Source organism: Rutidosis leptorrhynchoides, chromosome 11 (genome assembly GCF_046630445.1).
Source record: "Rutidosis leptorrhynchoides isolate AG116_Rl617_1_P2 chromosome 11, CSIRO_AGI_Rlap_v1, whole genome shotgun sequence".
NCBI lineage: Eukaryota > Viridiplantae > Streptophyta > Magnoliopsida > Asterales > Asteraceae > Rutidosis > Rutidosis leptorrhynchoides.
In genome coordinates this window covers 62,109,250-62,116,893 of record NC_092343.1, presented here as the reverse complement: position 1 = coordinate 62,116,893, position 7,644 = coordinate 62,109,250, and the positions used below count along the sequence as shown (strand labels likewise).

Genomic DNA, 7,644 nt, shown 5'->3' with positions numbered 1-7,644 from the left:
AATATATAATAATAAAACTTAGATCACATGTGTGCATATAGCATAGTATCAAATTGATATCAATCATTTTAACAGTGAAGCCATCGGTACTTTGTACCTATTCAGTCGACATCCCATTATATCGTGTCCTTTGCTAAACAGTTACGGATAAATTAAATTCAGAAAAATCCCATATTTTAAAATTAATTCCATTTATTTATTTCAGTCATTAACTGTTTGAAACTTGATCAAAAAGGTTCATTAATTATTTATTTTCTGTTCCAAATAATATGTACAGAGTACTAAAATTTAAACCAAAATAAGTAAAAATATTTTTATCAAACCTATAATCTTCGTAATCGATTTACAGTTCAACTTTTATTTTAAATCTTCTTAAACTCGTATTAGATATATATATATATATATATATATATATATATATATATATATATATATATATATATATATATATATATATATATATATATATATATATATATATATATATATATATATATATATATATATATATATATATATATATATATATATATATATATATATATATATGAACATTAACGAGATGTCAACCGAGTGTTACAGACGTTTACTAATTAAGCTCGAAATAATTTATTTTCCATATACTATACGTATATATAAATACATTTTAATATCAGGTTTTATTATATAATTATATATATATATATATATATATATATATATATATATATATATATATATATTTTCAAATAAATATATTTTCAATTAACATTTATGTATATATATATATATATATATATATATATATATATATATATATATATATATATATATATATATGTATCTATTTACAAATAGTTGTTCGTGAATCGTCGAGAACAGTCGAAGGTCAATTGAATATATGAAACAGTTCAAAATTTTTGAGACTCAACCTAACAGACTTTCCTTATCGTGTCAAAATATATTAAATCGTATCGAGAGTTTGATTTAAAATTAGTCGAAATTTTCCGGGTCGTCACAGTATCCATGTCTAGTGCTCGAGTATATATGTTTATGCATACTTATATAGTTGTATGCTTTAATTTTGTCGTTAGATAGTTTATGATGAATCACGAATTTAATACATATGCTACTGATATAAAGTATATGATATGCATGTTTTTGGAAAGCTGGCGAAAAATTATTAACTTTTCATTTAGAAATCGCGTGATTTCGATGAACGGATTAAGCGATATGGTCAACTGAATTATGGTTAACGTTAATTGAAATTGTGTTTGAAACTGTAAATTAATATTTAAACAACTTGTCTATGAGATTGATAAATTAGATTTTTAGATATTGCTAATCGAGTAAATGAATTTCTATATAAGGCACATCTCGTTTTGTTGAACAATTGTCAAAGTTGACTGTCGTATCTTGTTTTAAAGCTTTATAAACACTATGATCTGATTCTACAAGTATTGGAAAAATATGTGAAATAATAAAATATTTTCGATTGTCATGATAATTTAAATATAATATAGCTCCTGAAATAAATAATATTTTGAGTTTGATAAACTATAAATTCGTTCAATTATCAAGACTTATACTATGTTAATAAACATGTATAGATTTAAAGATCATATTGGGTCAGGTTGACTTTTGAGATGACTTTTGTTAACTTTTGCATGTCGGTCTCGAGCATTAGGATTGTGATACACTATGACCCGACTTCGCTTGTTAGACATTTATTGACCAACATATGTTCTCTAGGTTGAGATCTATGGTTACTTTGCATTCCGAGTTTCGGTCACATTTCGATGAATGACCTTATGTGCTGCTAAGGTGAGTTTTCATGTGCTCCCTTTTTAATTGCTTTTGCAATCTATATTTTTGGGCTGAGAATACATGCACTTTATTTTAAACGCAATGGATACAAGTACATACTAAATTCTACACCGAGTTTGAACCGAAAATCCCTTAGCTTTGGTAACTAGTAACTGCCGGTTATAAGAACTGGTGGGCGCGAGTAGTTATATATGGATCCATAGGGCTTGACATCCCCGTCTGTTCCAGGTATAGAAACCCTAGCCTGAACTATAAAACAGACGTATACTATTTGAGTTTAGTACACGTTGGATTGCGTGTATTGTACATGTTGGTTGCATGTATGTTAAAACAGGGGTACTTATTATAACGTTAAAGTTTAGTTACCAGTGTGCTCAATCTTGTAGAATATTTTGATAAACGTTTCTGGATGAAACAACTGAAATCTTGTGATCCACCTTTATATACAGATTATGCGCAACATTAAAACTATGAACTCACCAACCTTTGTATTGACACTTTTAAGCATGTTTATTCTCAGGTTCCTAGAAGTCTTCCGCTGTTTGCTTATACGTTATACAAGCTATGTGCCTGGAGTCATACAGGCTTTATTCAAGAAAACTTTGCATTCACAAAATCATCACCATGTATCTTATTTGACGGTATTGTCAACGGATGTATTATTAAAAACTATTATATACGGTGATTGTCTATACGTAGAAATCATCAGACGTCGAAAACCTTGGATTTATATATTCATTTATGGTGTGCCTTTTCAAAAGAATGCAATGTTTACAAAACGTATCATATAGAGGTCAAAACCTCATTATGAAATCAATGAATGATGTATTCGTCCAAGTGGATTTGAACGGGTCATCACAAATGATGCTTATCAAAATGGACACTATGGACGTCAATAACAAAGTCTTTAGAGACTAATTTGTTAAGGCCCTTATAATTAACCAAGAATTCTCTGATGTTAGAGACTAAGCATAAGGATTGGAAAACCGATTTTAAAAACAAAAGTCGAATTTAAAATCAAATTGTTATAGTTATTTTGGTCAAAATTTTACTTTTTTGGTTTTTCAAACCGTAACCGATCCGAATTCAATTCATTTTCAAATTGAATCTGTTTCAATTTTCACTTTTTAGTTTTACCTCTATTAAGCAGAATAAATCAAACCGGATAAATTGGGGTTTGATTCTAGATAAGCTTATTGCCATACAATCTAGCGTAAATGGATACACTTTTTGAATATACTACCATAACTTCTATTTTTTCGAAAGTTGAAATATATAATTATATAATGATAATGATGATAATATAAAATCCAATCTGTTTGAAAATCCTCTCATAATTCCATCAAAATGTATCCTGTAGCAACTCTAAAACAATATTTTATTTCACTTGCAAACAATATAAATAACAGTAATTCTTTGAATGATGCTTATTCATTAGTGTTTGAAAAGTGTTCAAAAGAATCATTACCACAAATCAAACAAGTCCATGCTCATGTATTGAAATCTCGCCATGTAAATGATACAAAGTTTTTAAGTACTAAGCTTGTGTTTGCATATGGGAAATGTGGGTCATTATCTGATGCACAGAAAGTGTTTGATGAAATGCCTGAACGAACTATTTTCACTTGGAATGCTATGATTGGAGCTTATATGACAAATGGGGAGCCTTTTGAGGCTATTGAATTGTTTCTGGATATGAATGTGTTGGGAGTTTGTGTAGATGCAAGTACTTTTACTTCGATTTTTAAGGCTTGTAGTGAGGTTCAAGATTGTGGTTTTGGTGTTCAAGTTCATGGTATGGCTGTTAAGTTAGGATTTTTATGTAATGTTTATGCAAGTAATTCGTTAATGCGAATGTACACGAAATGTGATGATTTGAATTCAGTAAAGATGTTGTTTGAGGAACTGAATGAAAAAGCCGACGTGGTATCATGGAATTCGGTTATTTCAGCTTACTCGGCTTCCAAACAGTCTGCAGAGGCTTTAAAACTGTTTAGCGAAATGCAGATAACGCGTGTTATACCAAACACGTATACTTTTGTTGCTATACTTCGAACTTGTAACGAGTCGTTGTATTTAATGTATGGTAAGGAACTTCATGCTTTTTTATTGAAATCTGATCTTTATCTAGATATATATGTGGCAAATGCATTGGTTTCTATGTACACAAATTGTGGCAACATGAAATATGCTGCGAGAGTTTTCGAGGTTATGGATGAAAAGGATAGTATTACATGGAATTCATTGCTATCGGGATTTGTTCAAAACGGACTTTACGGTGAAGCTTTGACTACATTTCACAGAATGCAAACTGAAGGTCAAAAATTGGATAAATATTCGATTATAAGCATGATATCAACTGTTGGTCGTTTGGAACGTTTGTTAAATGGTTTTGAAATTCATGCATATGTGGTAAAAAATGGGATGGACTCTGATTTACAACTTTGTAACACACTTGTTGATATGTATGCAAAGTGTTCTAAAATGACCTATGCCGAATCCGTTTTTGAGAGGATCAAGTGTAAAGATCATATTTCATGGGCGACTATTATTGCAGGGTATACGCAAAATGGATGTTATTTAAGTGCGCTATCATCGTTTCGTCAAGCTCAAATGTACAGAATCGAAAGTGATACTATGTTGATTGCAAACATGTTGCAAGTTTGTAGTGAAGTTTGCGATTTGGGTGTGAAAGAAATGCATGGTCGTATAATAAGAAACGAAGTATACGATCTTGTCATTGAGAATACACTTGTAAACGCGTACGGAAAATGTGGATGCGTAGATTATGCTTCGCGTGTTTTTGAAAAGATTAAGGTAAAGAATGTTGTGTCTTGGACAATTATGATGTGCTGTCTTGTACAAAATGGACTTGCAAATGAAGCTCTTAAGGTTTTTATTTCAATGAAAGATAAAAATATTGATCCCGATTCAATCGCACTACTCACATTACTCTCAGCTGTTGCAGATTTATCTGCATTGCGAAAAGGAAAAGAAATTCACGCATATTTAATAAGAAAGTTTGTTCTTCTTGATGGTCCAATAACGAGCGCGCTTGTGGATATGTATGCCTCGTGTGGATCTTTGATCGATTCGTTTAAAGTGTTTAATTGTGTTGAAGTCAAAGATTTAGTCTTGTTGACTAGCATGGTCAACTCGTATGGAATGCACGGGATGGGAAACGAAGCCGTTCGTTTATTCAACCGAATGGTGTCGGATCATAAAGTTCGTCCGGATCATGTAAGTTTTTTGGCGGTTTTGTATGCTTGTAGCCATTCATTGATAGTCGACGAAGGAAAATATATTTTCAAGTCGATGGTCCACGATTATGGTTTGAATCCATGGCCCGAACATTATACATGTATGGTTGATCTTCTGGGTCGTTCGAATAACTTAGAAGAAGCGTTTTTGTTTGTCGAAAACATGGATATGGACCCTAATGTAGCTATATGGTGTTCGCTACTTGGTGCGTGCAAGGTACACTTAAACGTTAAATTAGGTAACGTTGCAGCGAAAAAGCTTCTTGCTTTAGATTCAAATGATATAAAGAATTATGTTCTTGTATCAAATTTCTACACTTTATGTGAACAATGGGATGATCTTGATTACATAAGAAAGAAAATGAGGCAAAAGGGTTTGAAAAAAGATCCTGGTTGTAGTTGGATTAATATTGGGAACAAGATTCATGTTTTTACTGCAAGGGACAAATCTCATCAAGAATCTGATAAAATTTACGACAAATTAGGTCAAATTAACGGAGTTATAAAGAGCGTAGGAGGGTATATGGAGAATGATAAGGCTGAAGTGTTGAACGCGCATAGTGAAAGATTAGCTATTGCGTATGGGTTACTTAAAACTAGTGAAGGAATGCCAATTCGTATTACGAAAAACCTTCGTGTTTGTGATGATTGTCATACTTTTAGTAAACTAGTTTCGAAGTACTTTGAAAGAGAAATTATTGTTCGAGATGCTAATCGGTTTCATCATTTTGGCTGTGGCGTATGCTCATGTCGTGACTTCTGGTAAAAAAAAAAATTAATTGCACATATTCCTGGATTATGGACTATTGTACTTATTCGTGTAATAGATGTGTCAGTTTGCCTTTTAAAAAAAAATTGCCGGCTCGTACCATTTTGATGTAAATTTTATGATTTTAGGGATACTTGTATTTAAAACGATAGTTATTTACAATATGGAAAAGATGCATGAAAAGTGTTGACGTACGGGTTGGTGCAAATTTTCCTGACCCATTTTGACCCGGACATGAACATTTTTTGGGTTGATCCAAACCATTTTAACACATTACTCGACCCGTCTAACCTGCCCATTTTGTCACCTGTAGTACCAATGCTATGAGTTATTTTAGGTGTGCCCACACTTCACACAACTAATAGAATTACCTTTTTAGTTTGTCATTTGAAGTTGCAACAGTCCCATCTACACAATTCCAACAGGTACAATACAAAAGGTACAATTTTTACTGATTTTATTTTACAATATATAATTTAATAATTATTATATATACCATATATTTATCAAATATAGTAAAGACTAGTTAGGCAACATAACTATATGGTCCTGTAAAATGGATCTAAATAATAAATACAACCAAACCCCTAACATCTGAAGCTGGATCCTTTTATATTTACTCAACCCCCACCTAAAATTACTGCATAGTGATAATTGATAGTGATAATTGATGTTAAAAATGGTTAGGACAGGGCTGTGGGCTGGAGCCTGGACCATCCTATTACTGCATGTGGGCTGGTGCTTGCTTTTATATCATTTTAGCATACCAAGATCAATCAATAATAATAAAACGAGATACAAAGATCCACTTTGAAAATGAGGTCTTCTCCTCTTTCTTGCTTTTTTTGGTAAACTCATCTTGTTTCAAGGTCACAATAGTTACAACGTAGAACTAGATAGACCATTTCTAACCCATTGTGGGTTTGTGAAGGCATAACGCACCCATCACGCTCTTAGCGTGGCATGATGGACTCCATTATTTGGGCGTGATTGATAGCATTACGGGTTGGATCACAGGCGTATTAAATTTAATAGTATTATTTATATTAGTTTTATTCACATTTTACTTTCAACTTTTAATCTTAATTTGACACATCTCCATCACCCTATCCCCGCTATTTCCATTTCTCTTATCACATTAACATGTTAATGGCACCACTAAAACTAGTCTTATACAGTTATATCTTTAGCAATAAAGCTTGTAATTTTTTAATATATTTCAAGGATAAGTCTGTTACATGTAAGCATACCATGTAAGCTTGTAACTTCTTAATTTCTATGCATGTATAGAATGTATCTAATTTTTTAAATATCTTTGCATATATTGTCCTAGCGATGGTAACCTAGTGTTTGGCTCACATGCAGCATAAAGCGTCTGCCATGGTTCAATCACTAACACATGTCCTTTTAACCCTGAGTTATGCAGTTTTTCTCTCTTATGTTACTCTTGGGACTAGTAGTTTTGGATCGCTAGAGGGTCAATTTACTTTTTATTTTATTTTATTGTGTAACATAGTAATTTCAATTTCATCGCACCTAAACTTTAAGGTTTTGCCTTTAAAAAAAAATCTAAAAAAAACATTGCTAGTATTACTATGGATAAAGGGGGGTATGTATGTATTGTAGACAGTGTGAATCTGTTGAGTAGTAAAAAACAAAGAGGACATACTTGGGAAAGCAAACTTAACAGAGAAAAAAAAGGACCACACTATACATACAGCCTATGTTTACACACCTAAGAAGCTATATATACTACTACTATTCTGTTTCACTCATGATTTACAGTTGAACATTTACTGTCTTGTTTAC

The 7,644-nt window shown here is 31.8% G+C and overlaps 1 pseudogene; it reads left to right on the top strand.

Moving 5' to 3' along the window:
• The first annotated feature begins 3,126 nt into the window (after positions 1 to 3,126).
• On the top strand, positions 3,127 to 5,924 carry LOC139877612 (pentatricopeptide repeat-containing protein At3g63370, chloroplastic-like; annotated as a pseudogene).
• Positions 5,925 to 7,644: the final 1,720 nt, after the last annotated feature.